This window comes from Balaenoptera musculus, chromosome 2 (assembly GCF_009873245.2).
Source record: "Balaenoptera musculus isolate JJ_BM4_2016_0621 chromosome 2, mBalMus1.pri.v3, whole genome shotgun sequence".
Classification (NCBI taxonomy): Eukaryota; Metazoa; Chordata; class Mammalia; order Artiodactyla; family Balaenopteridae; genus Balaenoptera; species Balaenoptera musculus.
The window spans coordinates 65,552,393-65,571,087 of record NC_045786.1 but is presented as its reverse complement, the minus strand read 5'-3'; the positions used below and the strand labels follow the sequence as shown (position 1 = coordinate 65,571,087).

Below are 18,695 nucleotides of genomic sequence, written 5' to 3'. Positions count from 1 at the left end.
CTTTTCATGTACTTGTTGGCTATCTATATGTCTTATTTGGAAAAATGTCTATTCAGACCTTCTGCCCATTTTTTAGCTGGGTTTTTTGTTTTTTTCATGGTGAGTTGTATGAGCTATTTATATATTTTGGATATTAACCCCTTATTGGTCGTATTATCTGCAAATATTTTCTCCTATTCAGTAGGATGTCTTTTAATTTTGTTGATGGTTTCCTTTGCTGTGCAAAAGCTTTTAAGTTTAATTAGGTCCCATTTTTTAAATTTTTGCTTTTATTTCCCTTACTTTAGGAGACAGATCAAAAAAATATATATTGCTACAATTTATGTCAAAGAGTGTTCCACCTATGTTTTCCTTTAGGAGTTTTATGGTTTCCAGTCTTACATTTTGAATTTATTTTTGTATATGGTGTTAGAGCATGTTTTAATTTCATTCTTTTCCATGTAGCTGTACAGTTTTCCAGGCACCACTTATTGAAGAGACTGCCTTTTTTCCATTGTCTATTCTTGCCTCCTTTGTTGTAGATTAATTGATGATAAGTGCATGGGTTTATTTCTGGGCTCTCTATTCTGTTCCATTGATTTACGTGTCTGTTTTTGTGCTAGTACCATACTGTTTTGATTACTGTAACTTTGTAGTATTGTCTAAAGCCAAGGTGTGTGATACCTCCAGCTCTGTTTTTCTAAAAATTGTTTTGGCTACTCAGAGTCTTTTTTGTTTTTGTACAAATTTTAAAATTATTTGTTCTAACTCTGTGAAAAATGCCCTTAGTATTTTGATAGGGATTACATTGAATTTGTAGATTGCCTTGGGTAATATGGTCATTTTAATATTATATCTTCCAATCTATGAACATGGTATATCTTTCCATGTGTTTGTGTCATCTTCAATTTCTTTCATCAGTGACTTATAGTTTTCCAAGTACAGGTCTTTGCTTCCTTAGGCAGGTTTGTTCCTGTATATTTTATTCTTTTCGATGTGATTGTAAATGGGATTGTTTCCTTAATTTCTCTTTCTGATAGTTTGTTGTTGTTAGTGTATAGGAATGCAAGAGATTTCTGTGTATTAATTTTGTGTCCAGCAACTTTACCAAATTCATTGATTAGCTCTAGTAGTTTTCTGGTGGCATCTTTAGGATTTTCTATGTATAGTATCATGTCATCTGCAAACAGTGACAATTTTACTTCTTCTTTTCCAATTTGGATTCCTTTTATTTCTTTTTCTTCTCTGATTGCCGTGGCTAGGACTTCCAAAACTATGTTGAATAATAGTGGCAAGAGTGGACATCCTTGTCTTGTTCTTGATCTTAGAGGAAATGCTTTCAGCTTTTCACCATTTAGAATGATGTTTGCTGTGGGTTTGTCGTATATGGCCTTTATTATGTTGAAGTAGATTCCCTCTGTGCCCAGTTTCTGGAGAGTTTTTATCACAGATGGATGTTGAATTTTATTAAAAGCTTTTTCTGCATCTATTGAAATGGTCATATGGTTTTTAGTCTTCAATTTGTTAATGTGGTGTATCACATTGATTGATTTGCAGATATTGAAAACTCCTTACATCCCTGGGATAAATCCCACTTGATCATGGTGTATGATCCTTTTAATGTATTATTGGATTCTGTTTGCTGGTATTTTGATGAGGATTTTTGCATCTATGTTCATCAGTGATATTGGCCTGTAATTTTCTTTTTTTTGTGATATCTTTGTCTGGTTTTGTCTGGTGATAGTGGATTCATAGAATGAGCTCAGAAGCATTCCTTCCTCTGCAACTTTTTGGAATAGTTTCAGAAGGATAGGTATTAACTCTTTTCTAAATGTTTGGTAGAATTCACCTGTAAAGCCATCTGATCCTGGAGTTTTGTTTATTGGGAATTTTTGTTTGTTTGTTTTATTTTATTTGTTTTTTACTGATTCAATTTCAGTACTGGTAATTGGACTGTTCACATTTTCCATTTCTTCCTGGTTCAGTCTTAGGAGACTGTACATTTCTAGGAATTTATCCATTTCTTCTGGTTGTCCATTTTAAGCATTAATAGCCAAAACATGGAAACAATCAAAATATCCACCAACTAATGAATGAATAAGCAAATGTGGTATATCCACACAATGGAATATTATCTGGCCATGAAAAGAAGTGAATTAGTGATACATACTACAACATGGATGAATCTTGAAAATAGTATGCTAAGTGAAAGACACAAAGGCCACATACTTTATGATTTCATTTATATGAAATGTCCAGAATAGGCAAGTATATAGAAATAGAAAGTCAATTAGGGTCTAGGGAAAATGGGGACTGGGGAGTGATTGTTAATAGTAATTGCTACTACCAGGTTTCTTGGGGGGGGGTGATAAAAATGTTCTAAAATTAGATAGTGGCGATGGTTGTGAGCACACTAAAAATCATCAACTTGTACACTTTAAAAATTGTGGTAAAATATACATAACATAAAATTTATCATTTTAACAATTTTAAAATGTACAGTTCAGTGAAATTCAGTACATTTACATTGTTGTGCAACCATCACCACTATACATCTCCAGAACTGTTTTCATATTACAAACTAAAACTCCATAGCCTATTAAACAATAACTCCTCATCCCCTCCTCTCTCCAGCCCTTGGCAACCACCATTCTACTTTCTGTCTCTATGATTTTGACTTCTTTAGGTACCTCATGTAAGTGGATCATACTGTATTTTTCTTTTTGCGAGCAGCTTATTTCACTGAGATAATGTCCTCAAGTTTTGTCCAGGCTAGAGCATGTGTAAGAATTTCCTTTCTTTTAAAAGGAAGATAATATTCAGTATATATGTGAATATATACACTGGTTGTATATATTCAGGTTGCTTCAACCTTTTGGCTGTTGTGAATAATGCTGTTATGAACATAGGTGTTCAAATATCTTTTTAAAACCCTGCTTTCAGTACTTTTGGGTTTATCCCTAGGATTGGAATTGCTGGGTCATAGAGAAACTCTGTTTTTCATTTTTTTGAGGAACCACCATACTGTTTTCCATAATTGCTGCACTATTTTATCTTCCCACCAGCAATGCACATGGGTTCCAGTTTCTCCATATTCTTGCCAACATTTGTTATTTTCTGTTTAAAGCAATTTTTTTTTAAATGATAGTCATCTTAATGGACGTGAAATGGTATCTTACTGTGGGTTTTTTTTTTTTTTAAACGCTTCACAAATTTGCATGTCATCCTTGTGCAGAGGTCATCCTAAACTCTGTTATCATCTCAATTTTAGTATATGTGCTGCTGAAGCAAGCACTTGTGGTTTTGATTTGCATTTTCAATTGGTTGCTTTTAAGGCATTAGCTCTCTTTTTTATTAATTAATTAATTTAAAAAATTTGGTTGTGCTGGGTCTTAGTTGCTGCAGGTGGGCTCCTTAGTTGCGGCTCGCTGGCTCCTTAGTTGTGGCACCTAGGCTCCTTAGTTGTGGCATGCGAACTCTCAGCTGTGGCATGCATGTGGGATCTAGTTCCCTGACCAGGGATTGAACCTGGGCCCCCTGGATTGGGAGCACAGAGTCTTAACCACTGTTCCACCAGGGAAGTCCCCAATTGTTCACTTTTAAAGAGTGAATTTTGTCATATAGTAATTACATCTCAATTTGAAAAACTGTTCGTTGAGAGGCCCTAGAAGCACTGAGCATGCCTAATGTTCAGATCTTGGCTTCTAAATATCTTTCTTTACTAAAGCAGCCCCAATCTGGGGCAGAGAAAGTAGAAGGTAAGCCTGGGACATTTCATTGTGCCAAAAAGCAAGGAAGTGCTCAAATAATGATGAGACATGTCTAAAGGACAATGGCCAAATTTGGGACAATTTGAGCATCAAAAAGAACAATGACTGTAATTGTAATATAATGCATAAATAACAATCTATGAATTCACGGTAATAAAAAGGAGAGAGAGAGAGAAAAAGTGATTCTTTAAGGAAGAGGGCAAGGAATGATAGAATTTAAAAATCATCATTTTTTGCAACTCCTAATGAATAATTGTTTCAAGCAAGGATTAGTAATATATGCTGCAGCCATTAAGTGAACAATTATCAGGAAGCCATACAGCCACATGGTATCATCCCCAGATTACAGATTAATTGCAAATGGAAACACATACCTTTGCAATGGAGAAGTCTGGCGATCACAACTTTAAACAAGTGATCAAATTCAACATGACAAATTGTAGAAAAGCTTGATAGTTGTGCTTCCTAATATGAGGCAATATTAAGTACACAACATCAACTACTAAGTATTCTTACTAAAATCGTTTGCCTGAATGTAATCAAGCTTCTCTAGACCTGATCTCCACTTTCTAGGAATTCAGGGGATAGTGGGACAAGTGAAAAGACGCCATGTAGGATATTTTACAAGGCAATTGACCTAAAATCTTCAAAAAGTCAATGCTATGAAGAAAAAGAAAATAAACAGCAGCAGCAAGGGGACTGCTGTACAGTCTGTCATACAGAGTGAAGTAAGTCAGAAAGAGAAAAACAAATACGGTATGCTAACGAATATATATGGAATCTTAAGAAAAAGAAGATGGTACTGATGAACCTAGTTGCAGGGCAGGAATGAAGAGGTAGACATAGAAAATGGACTTGAGTACATGGGGTGGGAGGGCGAAGCTGGGGTGAAGTGAGAGTAGCATCAACATATATACACTACCGAATGTAAAATAGTTGGCTGGTGGGAAGCAGCCAAATAGCACAGGGAGATCGGCTTGGCTCGGTGCTTTGCGATGACCTAGAGGGGTGGGATAGGGAGGATGGGAGGGAGGCTCAAGAGGGAGGGGATATGGGGACATGTGTATGCATATGGCTGATTCGCTTTGTTGTGCAACAGAAACTAACACAGTATTGTGAAGCAATTATACTCCAATAAAGATCTATATATAAAAAAAAGACATTTGAGAGACTGAATTAAACAGTAACAACAGCAACAAAACACAACACTTGTTCAGTAAGGGCCTACTGCTGATTGCATATAGATTTTGTAAATTGATGCTAAAATGATGCAGGCACATTATTTATCATGCTTTAATGATCATCTAAAATACTTAGAGTTAAAATTTTTTAATGAATGTAAATTTTTATTGTAAATCTCTTTCGTATTCCCTCCCTTATGGGAAAAGAAATTATAATCACGTAAAGGGCTGTGCCTGAAAGCAGATAATATAGCATGTGCTTCATGATATTTGTATGATTTATCACTAAATCACAGATTCAACCTGGAAGAAAATAGAAATGTATGGAACAATTTTTCATGTCATTAGGCATGTAAAATCATTCCACTTGTTAATGCCATTAACTGCAGTATGGGCCACTTCATAACATAATATTTCTAGACAAAATGAAGCTTTAAAATAGCACTGTCCTTGGGACTTCCCTGGTGGTCCAGTGGTTAAGACTCTACTCTTCCAATGCAGGGTGTGTGGGTTCTATCCCTGGTTGGGGAACTAATATCCCTAATGCTGCGCCATGGCCAAAAAAAAAAAAAAGTGTATATCAAAAAAAAATAGCTCCGTCCAACAGAAATGTAATGGGACCACAAAGTGAACCCATATATAATTTTACATTTTTAAATAGTAATGTTTAAAAAGTAAAAAGAAATAGGTAAAATGAATTTTAATGATATATTTTATTTAATCCAATATATCCAAAACATTATCATTTCAATAAGTAATCAATATAAAAATTATTTAAGAGGTACTTTACATTCTTTGATATAAGTGTCTCTGAAATCTGGCATATAATTCACACTTTCAGCACATTTCAGTTTGGACTGGGCACATTTCATATACTCAATAGTGGCTTCTCTGTTGGACTAGACAGTGCAGGTCTAGAATATAAATACTGAAATACTGAGTCTAAATAGGATCGGTTTTAAGTGCTACAGATGAGCAATATCAAATACAGAATTTTCAAGAGTGAACTTTCCTAACATGTACTTTTGATTTGCTTTGGTACTAAAATGTTTTGTCAGGGGTGAAAAAATAAGCTGACAAATTCTGTTTACCTACGAAGTGATTAATATTTTTGCACTTAAGATAAAAGAGTGGAGATGACAGTGGTGATGGAGGGCAAGAAGCTCCAATTTTACATATCTGCATTCAATATCACTAAACATGGAACTAGCTTATACAGTTTGCCATGAGCGTCTGAATGCAAGGTACGTAAATGTTCCAAATCCTACCAATTCTCCCTTCAAACCAGCTAACATTTTTCCTTTTAGGTTTCCACTACCCAGACCTTAACCCAAGCTCTTTTCCATTGGCGCCTGGGCAGGTAGATGGTAACCATAAGTTTGTTTTCTATATCTGTGAGTCTGTTCCTTTTCTTTTCTTTTTGTGGCCATGCCGTGCAGCTTGTGGGATCTTAATTCCCCAACCAGGGATTTAACGTGGGCCCTTGGCAGTGAAAGCACAGAGTCCTAGCCACTGGACCACCAGGGAATTCCCATGTTTCTGTTTTGTATATAGGTTCATTTGTATTATTTTAGATTCCACATATAAGTGATATCATATAGTATTTGTCTTTCTCTGTCTGACTTACTTCACTTAGTATGATATTCTCTAGGTCCATCCTTGTTGCTGCCAGTGGGAATATTTCATTCTTTTTTATGGCTGAGTAATAGTCCATTGTATATATATACCACATCTTAAGCCAATTGTCTGTTGATTGGAACTTGGGTTGTTTCCATGTCTTGGCTATTGTAAATAGTGCTACTATGAACATTGGGGTGTACCTATCTTTTTGAAGTAGAGTTTTCATCTTTTCTGTATATGTGCTCAGGAGTGGGATTGCTGGATCAGATGGTAACTCTATTTTTAGTTTTTAAAGAACCTCCATATTGTTTTCCATAGTGGCTGCACCAAATTACATTCCCACCAACGATGTAGGAGGGTTGCCTTTTCCCCACACCCTCTCCAGCATTTATTATTTGTAGATTTTTGACGATGGCCATTCTGACTGGTGCGGGGTGATATACCTCATTGTGGTTTTGATTTGCATTTCTCTAATAATTAACAATATTGAGTGTTTTTTCTTGTGACTGTTGGCCATCTGTATGTCTTCTTTGAAGAAATGTCTGTTTAGCTCTTCTACCCATTTTTTTATTGGGTTGTTTGTTTTTTTGATATTGAGTTGCATGAACTGTTTGTATATTTTGGATATTAACTCCTTGTTGGTTACATCGTGTGCAAGTATTTTCTCCCACTCCGTAGGTTGTCTTTTCATTTTGTTGATGGTTTCATTTGCTGGGCAAAAGCTTTAAAGTTTGATTAGGTCCCGTTTGTTTATTTTTGCTTTTTATTTATTTTGCCTCAGGAGGCTGATCTAAGAAAATATTGCTACAATTAATGTCCAAGAATGTTTTGCCTATGTTCTCTTCTAGGAGTTTTATGGTGTCATGTCTTATATTTAGGTCTTTCAACCGTTTTGAGTTCATTTTTGTATATGGTGTGAGGGAGTGTTCTAATTTCATTGATTTACATGTAGCTGTCCAGCTTTCCCAACACCACTTGTTAAAGAGACTGTATTTTCTCCATTGTATATTCTTGCCTTCTTTGCTGTAGATTAATTGACCATAGTGTGTGGATTTATTTCTGGGCTCTCTAGTCTGTTCCATTGATCTATATGTCTGTTTTTGTGCCAGTACCATGCTGTTTTGATAACTGCAGCTTTGTAGTATTGTCAGAAGTCTGAAAGGGTTACGCCCCCAGTTTGCTTTTTTCCTCAGGATTGCTTTGGCAATTCTGGGTCTTTTGTGCTTCCATATAAATGTTAGTATTTTTTGTTCTGGTACTGTGAAAAATGTCATGGGTATTTTGATGGGGATCACATTAAATCTGTAGATTGCCTTGGGTAGTATGGCCATTTTTAGCAATATTAATTCTTCTAATCCAAGAGCATGGGATACCTTTCCATTTCTTTGAATCACCTTCAGTTTCCTTTAATAATGTTTTATAGTTTTCAGTGTAAGGGTCTTTCACCTCCTTGGTTAAATTCCTAGGTATTTTTTTAATGTGATTTTAAATGGGATTTTTAAAAACTTTCTCTTTCTGATATTTCATTGTTAGTATAAAGAAATGCAACAGATTTCTGTATATTAATCTTATATCCTGCTACCTTGAGGAATTCATTTATTAGTTCTAATAATTTTTGTGTGGAGTGTTTAGGATTCTGTATATCAAGTATCATGTCATCTGCAAATAGTGACAGTTTACCTCTTTCCTTCCAATTTGAATACCTTTTATTCCTTTTTCTTGTCTGATTGTAAAAAGCTGTTTTTTGTGTGTTTTTTCTTTTGAAGGAAAAAAAGGGATGTTCTCTTGCATTCGAGAGCAAGCAAGATAGCTAGGACTTGAAGGACTATTGTCCTAAAGCAGAGAGAAGTGCATCGATTGTGTTCTACATTCTTAGTGACTTTTTCCCCTCAGAGTGGTTGCCAATTCATGGTTCTGGCCATAGAGACTGAATATAAAGCAGAAGCATAGAACCTGCAGCAAGTTTACTGGGCTAAGGGAGACAAAAATTGGAGTTCAGGGCCACCTAGGTAGGTGGGATTTGAGGGGAAAAGATCCCAGAAGAGAGAGAAATACAAAGAAGTGAGCCTGAAATTCTATTTATAATCCCATCTCAACATTTGTTGACACTTAAATTGAGCTCATGAGATTCCAAGAAAATGAACATAAAGTTTCCAAGGGGCTAAAGAGCTAAGCAGAGATTTTGGCAGTCTCACATTTATGAGGAGACACATGTAGGAGTTTAAAGTTCACCAACTGAGACCCATGAACAGGTACTGCTCTAGAGGTAAATGCAAACTGGACATAGACCAGCTTTAACTTGACCAAGGTGATCTGCCTTAATCTGTCTGTCTGCCAGTGTGAGGAGGGCATCCATGTGGGAAGTTGGCCTAAGGCCCAGTGTAGGAGCCAGAACAACATGTGGAGGGTATTTCATAGCAGAGCTGCCAGTACAGGGTGACAAGGGTGTCCGTGGCAGGGGAGGGGCAGGCTGGCATAGGAAATGCATTCACAAGTGGGGGTGGCCCATCCTGGGGACTCAGAGCCCAAGAAAGGTGAGGAGGATATCCCAATGGAGAGGGGAAGGGGCCGTCTTGAGTGTCAGGTCCTGAGCAGGGTGGGGAAGGAAATCACATGGGGTTGTTGGGGAGGCCCAGAGTTTGGTTTCAGAGGCTGAGCAGTGGAAAGGTGGGCATCCATGTAGAAGGCCAGCCTGGCATAGGGTGTTGGAGCCCAGGCAGGGAGAGGACGGTGTTCATGCAGTAGGCTTGTCCTATGTGAGAAGTCAAAACCTGAGTGGGAATTTTGCAGGAGAGACGGGTTGGTGGCGGTGATGCAAAATTTGTTATATAACTAAGCATACTAAGGATGAATGGAGCCACGTTTCTCACTGTCAGAGAAAGGCGTTACAAACATGACTTGAATAAACCCTGTGATGTTGGATTGGAATTCAAGGTATTGGTGTGAGCTTATAGTTTTCAATAGAGATAGATAGAGATATAAATAAATGTGTGCGTGTGTGTGTGTATACCTATGTATTCTCTTGCTCTGTCTACTGAAAGGACCTGGGAGAAGGAACATCCCAACATGAATAAGCACAAGTAAGCCTGGGATATGTTCTGATGGAAAGCCAGGAGGTACTCAAAAATGATGGGACTATGTCAAAAAGACACTGATAGTAATTTGAAGGGATTCCCATTAGTCAAGTCAGGGACAATTTGAGAATCAAAAACATAATAATAGTAATGGATTATACATTTAATTAATCAGGAAGTTCATACTGATATAAATAGGTAAACAAATTGGCGGAAGGTTTGATGAGGAGCAGGATATTACATGGTTTAAAATTACTTCCCCATAAATATTTATTAATTACAAAGGACAATAGAGTAACTTTAACTACATACTGTATGATTCCATTTATATAACATTATGAAAAAGGCAAAACTACAGAGATGGAGAACAGATCAGTGGTTGCCAGGTATTAGGGGTGGAGGGAGGGCTTCACTACAATGTTTCTGGAGTAATATTTTATGGCGTGATGAAACTGTTTGCATCTCGTCTATGGTAATGGTTACATGACCCTATGTATTTGTCCAAGCTTATAGAACTGTGCACCGAAAAGTGGAAAAGCCTGAGAGACAACACCTTAATCAAACAATCAAAGTGAACATCATCAGTAATGGGACGAACTGAAGCCCTGTGATCCCTGAGGGGATGCAACGAGAAGAATGCAGCATCACTTTTGTGATATTCCCGCCAAGGATGCATAACCTGAGAATTCGTTTGGAGGTTCTAGCAGGGGAACACAGCTATACCCTTGGTGGAAGATCAGTCCTCCTCTTTCAGGGAAGTTCTTCCTCTTTGACACAGTCAGTGTGCAGCTTTGGGAGGAAGCATGTGGAGCAATGATCAAGGAAGGGGACACCCACCTAGCCAGCCAGATCAGATCAACCCTGGCACTCAATAGGGTGACAGATGTCACACAACCAGATCGCTCTCATATCCTAAAGATGCATAAACTGCATCTAATCATGAAGGAGCATCATACAAACCCCAATTGACCCACATTCAGCAGAATACCTGCCTTGTGATCTTTAAAAGTGTTAAAGCCAGGAAAGTCATGGAAACATGAGAAAGTCTTCTATAATTTTCAGCCACAAATCGTGTACATATTTTGTTAGATTCATGTCTAGGTACTTCATTTGCTTTTGAGTGGTTATAAATGGTCTTGTGTTTTTAATTTTTTTTCACATCTTTGTTGTTAGTATATTGAAGTATGTTTGATTTTTGTGTGTTGATTTTGTAGCCTGAAACCCTGCTGGAGTGTTGTTTCTCAGACTTTCCTTGAACATACTTTAGAATTCCATTTGACCTCTCTACACTGATTTTTTAGAAAATTGAAATATAGTTGGGATCCCACAAGTGCCCTGAGCCCTGCGCTTCAGGCAGTCAGAGCTCTGTGCTGGGCTGAGAACCTTGGAGTCTTGGCATTTGGCTTGCTGTGCATCCGGCCACTGAACCTCGTTTGTTAGCACTTCTAACAAAGCCAGGACCTGGGGAAATGCTGGGGAAGTCTTCCGGTCGCAGGAAGGTATAAGTTCAGTGTTTTGAAGCAAAGACTGTGGAAGAGTTGCAGAAGTCTTTCCTGCTTCATTTTCCAGCACCTCATACACGGCGTCAGCCTCGCAGAAGAATATGAAAGAGATTCATTTTAACTGTGATTCAGTGAGGAGAGGCCTCTGAAGGCTGGTCCTGGGGAAAATTTTCCGGAGGTGGATCAAAAAAGATCTTGCTACTGAACTGCCCTGGAGCCCGAGGGGAGGGCGGCCTCACTGAGGCTGCCAGCTCTGGAGGAGCCCCACCAGCCGAAGCCGCGACAGTTCTTGGGACCACAGGCCAGTTGTTTCAGCAAGTAACTTAAAGACAAAATGGAAAAACAAGGAGGTTTGTGCCTGAGATCATGTTGATGTGAAACCAAGGATGGCCACCTTGTGCCAGGAGTTGCCAGTCTGCCACCTGCTAAAGAAGAGGATGTGTCACCAATACGTGCCATTGGAATTTCTCCCCGGGCAGAGAGTGAGTACAACTTGGAGGAGCTTCAAGATGGCGGACGAGTAAGACGCGGAGATCGCCTTCCTCCCCACAAATACATCAGAAATACACCTACATGTGTAACAACTCCTATAGAACACCTACTGAACGCTGGCAGAAGACCTCAGACCTCCCAAAAGGCAAGAAACTCCCCAGGTACCTGGGTAGGGGAAAATAAAAAATAAAAAACAGACAAAGAATAGGGACGGGCCTGCACCAGTGGGAGGGAGCCGGGAAGGAGGAAAGGTTTCCACACACTAGGAAGCCCCTTCGCGGGCGGAGACTATGGGTGGCAGAGGGGGGAAGCTTCAGAGCCACGGAGGAGAGCGCAGCCACAGGGGTGCGGAGGGCAAAGCGGAGAGGTTCCCCCAGAGAGGAGCGGTGCCGACCAGCACTCACCAGCCCGAGAGGCTTGTCTGCTCACCCGCTGGGGCGGGCGGGGCTGGGAGCTGAGGCTCGGGCTTTGGAGGTCGGATCGCAGGGAGAGGACTGGGGTTGGCGGCGTGAACACAGCCTGAAGGGGTTAGTGCGCCACGACTAGCCAGGAGGGAGTCCGGGAAATGGTCTGGAGCTGCCAAAGAGGCAAGAGACTTTTTCGTGCCTCTTTGTTTCCTGGTGCGCGAGGAGAGGGGATTAAGAGCACCGCTTAAAGGAGCTCTAGAGTCGGCGCAAGCCGCGGCTATCAGTACGGACCCGAGAGACGGGCGTGAGACGCTAAGGCTGCTGCTGCCGTCACCAAGAAGCCTGTGTGCGAGCACAGGTCACTCTCCACACCTCCCCTCCCAGGAGACTGTGCAGCCCGCCACTGCCAGGGTCCCGTGATCCAGGGACAACTTCCCCGGGAGAACGCATGGTGCCTCAGGCTGCTGTAACGTCATGCTGGCCTCTGCCGCCTCAGGCTCGCCCCGCATCCGTACCCCTCCCCACCCCCGGCCTGAGTGAGCCAGAGCCCCTGAATCAGCTGCTCCTTTAACCCCGTCCTGTCTGAGCGAAGAACAGACCCCCTCAGGCGACCTACACGCAGAGGCGGGTCCAAATCCAAAGCTGAACCCCTGAGCGAACAAAGAAGAGAAAGGGAAATTTCTCCCAGCAGCCTCAGGAGCAGCGGATTAAATCTCCACAAACAACTTGATGTACCTGCACCTGTGGAATACCTGAATAGACAACGAATCATCCCAAATTGAGGAGGTGGACTTTGGGAGCAATGATATATATATATTTCCCCCTTTTTCTCTTTTTGTGAGTGTGTATGTGTATGTTTCCGTGTGTGATTTTGTCTGTATAGCTTTGTTTTTACCATTTGTCCTAGGGTTCTTTCTGTTTTTTTTTTTTTTTTTTTACTTAAAAAATTTTTTTTCTTAATAATTATTTTTTATTTTAATAACTTTATTTTATTTTATTTTCTTCTTTCTTTCTATTTTTTCTCCCTTTTATTCTGAGCTGTGTGGATGAAAGGCTCTTGGTGCTCCAGCCAGGCGTCAGGGCTGTGCCTCTGAGGTGGGAGAACAAAGTTCAGGACACTGGTCCACCAGAGACCTCCCAGCTCCACATAATATCAAATGGCAAAAGCTCTCCCAGAGATCTCCATCTCAACGCCAAGACCCAGCTCCACTCAACGACCAGCAAGCTACAGTGCAGGACACCCTATGCCAAACAACTAGCAAGGCAGGAAAACAACCCCACCCATAATCATAATAAGGCCACAGAAACCCCAAAACACACTACCAGACGTGGCCCTGTGCACCAGAAAGACAAGATCTAGCCTCATCCACCAGAACATAGGCACTAGTCCCTTCCACCAGGAAGCCTACACAACCCGCTGAACCAAACTTAGCCACTGGGGACAGACACCAAAAACAACGGAAACTACGAACCTGCAGCCTGCGAAACATTTAGAGAAGAGCTAACAGCTATCCTTCTCAAACTCTTCTAAAATATAACAGAGGGAGGAACACTCTGAAACTCATTCTACGAGGCCACCATCACTCTGATACCAAAACCAGACAAAGATGTCACAAAGAAAGAAAACTACAGGCCAATATCACTGATGAACATAGATGCAAAAATCCTCAACAAAATACTAGCAAACAGAATCCAACAGCACATTAAAAGGATCATACATTATGATCAAGTGGGGTTTATCCCAGGAATGCAAGGATTCTTCAATATACGCAAATCAATCAACGTGATACACCATATTAACAAATTAAAGGAGAAAAACCACATGAACATCTCAATAGATGCAGAGAAAGCTTTTGACAAAATTCAACACCCATTTATGATAAAAACCCTCCAGAAAGTAGGCATAGAGGGAACTTTCCTCAACATAATAAAGGCCATATATGACAAACCCACAGCCAATATCGTCCTCAATGGTGAAAAACTGAAACCATTTCCACTAAGATCAGGGACAAGACAAGGTTGCCCACTCTCACCACTATTATTCAACATCGTTTTGGAAGTGTTAGCCACAGCAATCAGAGAAGACAAAGAAATAAAAGGAATCCAAATCGGAAAAGAAGAAGTAAAGCCGTCACTGTTTGCAGATGACATGATACTATACATAGAGAATCCTAAACATACTACCAGAAAACTACTAGAGCTAATCAATGAATTTGGTAAAGTAGCAGGATACAAAGTTAATGCACAGAAATCTCTTGCATTTCTATACATTAATGATGAAAAATCTGAAAGTGAAACTAAGAAAACACTCCCATTTACCATTGCAATAAAAAGAATAAAATACCTAGGAATAAACCTACCTAAGGAGACAAAAGACCTGTAGGCAGAAAAATATAAGACACTAATGAAAGAAATTAAAGAAGATACAAACAGATGGAGAGATATACCATGTTCTTGGATTGGAAGAATCAACATTGTGAAAATGACTGTAGCACCCAAAGCAATCTACAGATTCAATGCAATCCGTATGAAACTACCACTGGGATTTTTCACAGAACTAGAACAAAAAATTTCACAATTTGTATGGAAACACAGAAGACCCCGAATAGCCAAAGCAATCTTGAGAAAGAAAAACAGAGCTGGAGGAATCTGGCTCCCTGACTTCAGACTATACTACAAAGCTACAGTAATCAAGACAGTATGGTACTGGCACAAAAACAGAAATATAGATCAATGGAACAGGATAGAAAGCCCAGAGATAATCCCACGCACATATGGTCACCTTATCTTTGATAAAGGAGGCAAGAATATACAGGGGAGAAAAGACAGCCTCTTCAATAAGTGGTGCTGGGAAAACTGGACAGCTACATGTAAAAGAATGAAATTAGAACACTCCCTAACACCATACACAAAAATAAACTCAAAATGGATTAAAGACCTAAATGTAAGGCCAGACACCATCAAACTCTTAGAGGAAAACATAGGTAGAACACTCTATGACATAAATCACAGCAAGATCCTTTTTGACCCACCTCCTAGAGAAATGGAAATAAAAACAAAAATAAACAAATGGGACCTAATGAAACTTAAAAGCTTTTGCATAGCAAAGGAAACCATAAACAAGACGAAAAGACAACCCTCAGAATGGGAGAAAATATTTGCCAATGAAGCAACTGACAAAGGACTAATGTCCAAAACATACAAGCAACTCATGCAGCTCAATATCAAAAAAACAAACAACCCAATCCAAAAATGGGCAGAAGACCTAAATAGACATTTCTCCAAAGAAGATATACAGATTGCCAACAAACACATGGAAGAATGCTCAACATCATTAATCATTAGAGAAATGCAAATCAAAACTACAATGAGATATCATCTCATACCGGTCAGAATGGCCATCATCAAAAAATCTACAAACAATAAATGCTGGAGAGGGTATGGAGAAAAGGGAACCCTCTTGCACTGTTGGTGGGAATGTAAATGGATACAGCCACTATAGAGAACAGTATGGAGGTTCCTTAAAAAACTAAAAATAGAACTACCATACAACCCAGCAATCCCACTACTGGGCATATACCCTGAGAAAACCATAATTCAAAGAGAGTCATGTACCAAAATGTTCATTGCAGCTCTATTTACAATAGCCAGGACATGGAAGCAACCTAAGTGTCCATTGACAGATGAATGGATAAAGAAGATGTGGCACATACATACAATGGAATATTACTTAGCCATAAAAAGGAACGAAACTGAGTTATTTGTAGTGAGGTGGATGGACCTAGAGACCGTCATACAGAGTGAAGTAAGTCAGAAAGAGAAAAACAAATACCATATGCTTACACATATATATGGAATCTAAAAAAAAAAAGAAAAGAAAAAAAAAAAGAAAATGGTCAGAAGAACCTAGGGGCAAGAAGGGAATAAAGATGCAGACCTACTAGAGAATGGACTTGAGGATACGGGAAGGGGGAAGGATAAGCTGGGACAAAGTGAGAGAGTGGCATGGACATATATACACTACCAAATGTAAAATAGTTAGCTAGTGGGAAGCAGCCACACAGCACAGGGAGATCAGCTTGGTGCTTTGTGACCACCTAGAGGTGTGGGATAGGGAGGGTCGGAGGGAGGGAGATGCAAGAGGGAAGAGATATGGGGACATATGTATATGTATAACTGATTCACTTTGTTATAAAGCAGAAACTGACACACCATTGTAAAGCAATTATACTCTAATAAAGATGTTAAAAAAATAAAATAAAAAGAAATATAGTTGGTGTACAATTTTATGTTAGTTTCAGGGGTACTACATAGCAGTTTGACATTTGCATACATTATGAAGTGATCACCAGCAGAACTCTAGCAGTCATCTGTCCTCATACAAAGTTATTTACAATATTATTGACCGTGTTCCTTATGCTGTATAATACATCCCCATGGCTTATTTATTTTATACTCAGTGAGCTTTTTTCAGAGTACTAGATTTATTTATTTATTTTAAAATTATTTCATTTATTTATTTTTATTTATTTGGCTGCGGTTGTGGCATGCGGGATCTTTAGTTGCGCCATGCAAGATCTTTCAGTTGTGGTATGTGGAATCTAGTTCCCTGACCAGGGATCGAACCCAGGCCCCCTGCATTTGGAGTGCAGAGTCTTAACTGCTGGACCACCAGGGAAGTCCTTAGATTCATTTATTTTTAATAGTCCATGCTTCTTAGTACCACCTTCTTACCTTAGCTTTGTCGTTGATGATGGTAATGATTTTTTGTTTGTTTTTATTGTGGTAAGAACATTTAACATGAAATCTACTCGCTTAACAAAATTTTAAGTGTGTAATAGCATATTGTTAATTATAGGCATGATATTGTACAGCAGATTCCTGAATTTCTGTTTATTTTTTTCGTCTGTTTTCTCTTTGTTGCTCAGATTGGATCATTTCTATCCTTCTAGCTTTAGGTTCACTCCTCTGTCATCTCTACTCTTCTACTGAGCCCATCCAGTGAGTTTTTTTTTTTTTTTAATTTCAGTTGTTGCTTTTTAAATTCTGAAATTTTCATTTGGTTCTTTTTATATTTCATATTTCTTTGAATTTTTGCTAAACAATTAAAAATATGTCATCCCTGAATACCCCAATATGCCTCTGTATCAGAGTGGAAGCTCAGTTTCCACTAAATGATGCTGCTGTAAAAAGCAACCCCAAACCTCAGCAACATACAACAAAGGTTTATTTTCCTTCGCATTACATGTAAGCTGTTAATCACCAGTGGCTATACTCCAGCGTATGGATAGGCTGAGGCTATTTCACCTCTCTCTTCATCCTGGGATCCAGGATGAAGGAGCAGCCCCTAGCTAGGTCATGCCATTCCCATGGAAGAAGGAAAAGAAGAAGAGAGCAGACAGAAATTCGCAGTGCCACTTCAAGCTTCTGTCAGACTGGCAAAGTGTCACTTCTGCTTATGTTTCACTGACCAAAGGCCAGCATGATGTCAATGGAGAGGGAAAATATACTCCTCCTAGAGGAAGGCCTGTAAATCACAGGGCAAGAGATGAAGGGAGGGGAGGATATATAATTCTTATCCAGAAAAGAAGGATCAAATAATTGAGAACAATAATACATCACTAAAGCATTTCCAAAGAGTAAGGACATTTCCTACTTAATCACAACCCCTTGTCACCTCTAACCAAATTAACAACAATTCCTTAATATCATCTAATACTCAGCCTATATTTAAAATTTTCCAATTATCCCAAAACTATATTTAAAATTTAATTTATTCAAACCAAAATCAATCAAGGACCAATGTAACATGGTTACATGTCTTAAAGTCTTCTAAAATCGAGAACAGTCAGGAAACTGCATTTTTTTCATCATGGGATGTTTTTTCAAGGGACTTGGGCATTTGTCCAGCAGTATCTTCTACCTTCTGGATTTGTTTGGTTGACTCCTCATGGTGTCTATTTAACCTGTTCCTCCATCCCCAGATTTCTCATTAAATGAAAATTAGATATAAATAATCAGTTAAACTCAGGTTACATATTTTTGGAAAGAACATTCAGGTACTACTGTGTTGTTCATATTACATCACACCAGGTGGCATATATGTCTTGCTGTCTTACCACGAAGGGTGATAAGATTGATCATTGTGTTAAGGTGTTGACAATCTGATTCCTCCAATGTAAATTTTTCCCTCTTGTTAATACCACACCTGTGGTGTGAGACTCATGAACTATGTGAATAGCTGGTTCCCAACCAACCTTTCATTCAAATGCTTTGGCATCCATTGACAAGCTTGCCTGAATTAATTTTTTTCAGTTGTAGTAAAATGATAATTTTTATCATTACTTTTACATTTGTTAGCTGGCAATCTTGTGTAAAGAAGGGTGTTCTTTATCATCATATCTAGTATATTTATGAGATAGCTAGATAGACAGATAGCTATTAGATTAAAAAATAAAACTCTTAGGATCCTATACATTGAGTTTTTAATCTTACTTTTAAGAAGCTAGTATTATATCGTAAACACTTTTCTCTATATATTCTTTTTTTTTTTTTTTTTTTTTTTATATTTCTGGCTGTGTTGGGTCTTCGTTTCTGTGCGAGGGCTTTCTCCAGTTGCGGCAAGTGGGGGCCACTCTTCATCGCGGTGCACGGGCCTCTCACTATCAGG

At 39.0% G+C, this 18,695-nt stretch overlaps 2 non-coding genes across 2 annotated transcripts; both read right to left on the bottom strand.

Annotated features, from left to right (window-relative positions):
* Positions 1-3,169: 3,169 nt before the first annotated feature.
* On the bottom strand, positions 3,170-3,274 carry LOC118891415. Its single transcript, XR_005018994.1, has one exon. It is a non-coding gene; the product is annotated as a U6 spliceosomal RNA (small nuclear RNA).
* A 13,356-nt stretch (positions 3,275-16,630) lies between these two features.
* Positions 16,631-16,703, bottom strand: TRNAW-CCA. Its single transcript has one exon. It is a non-coding gene; the product is annotated as a tRNA-Trp (tRNA).
* Between the last annotated feature and the right edge of the window lie 1,992 nt (positions 16,704-18,695).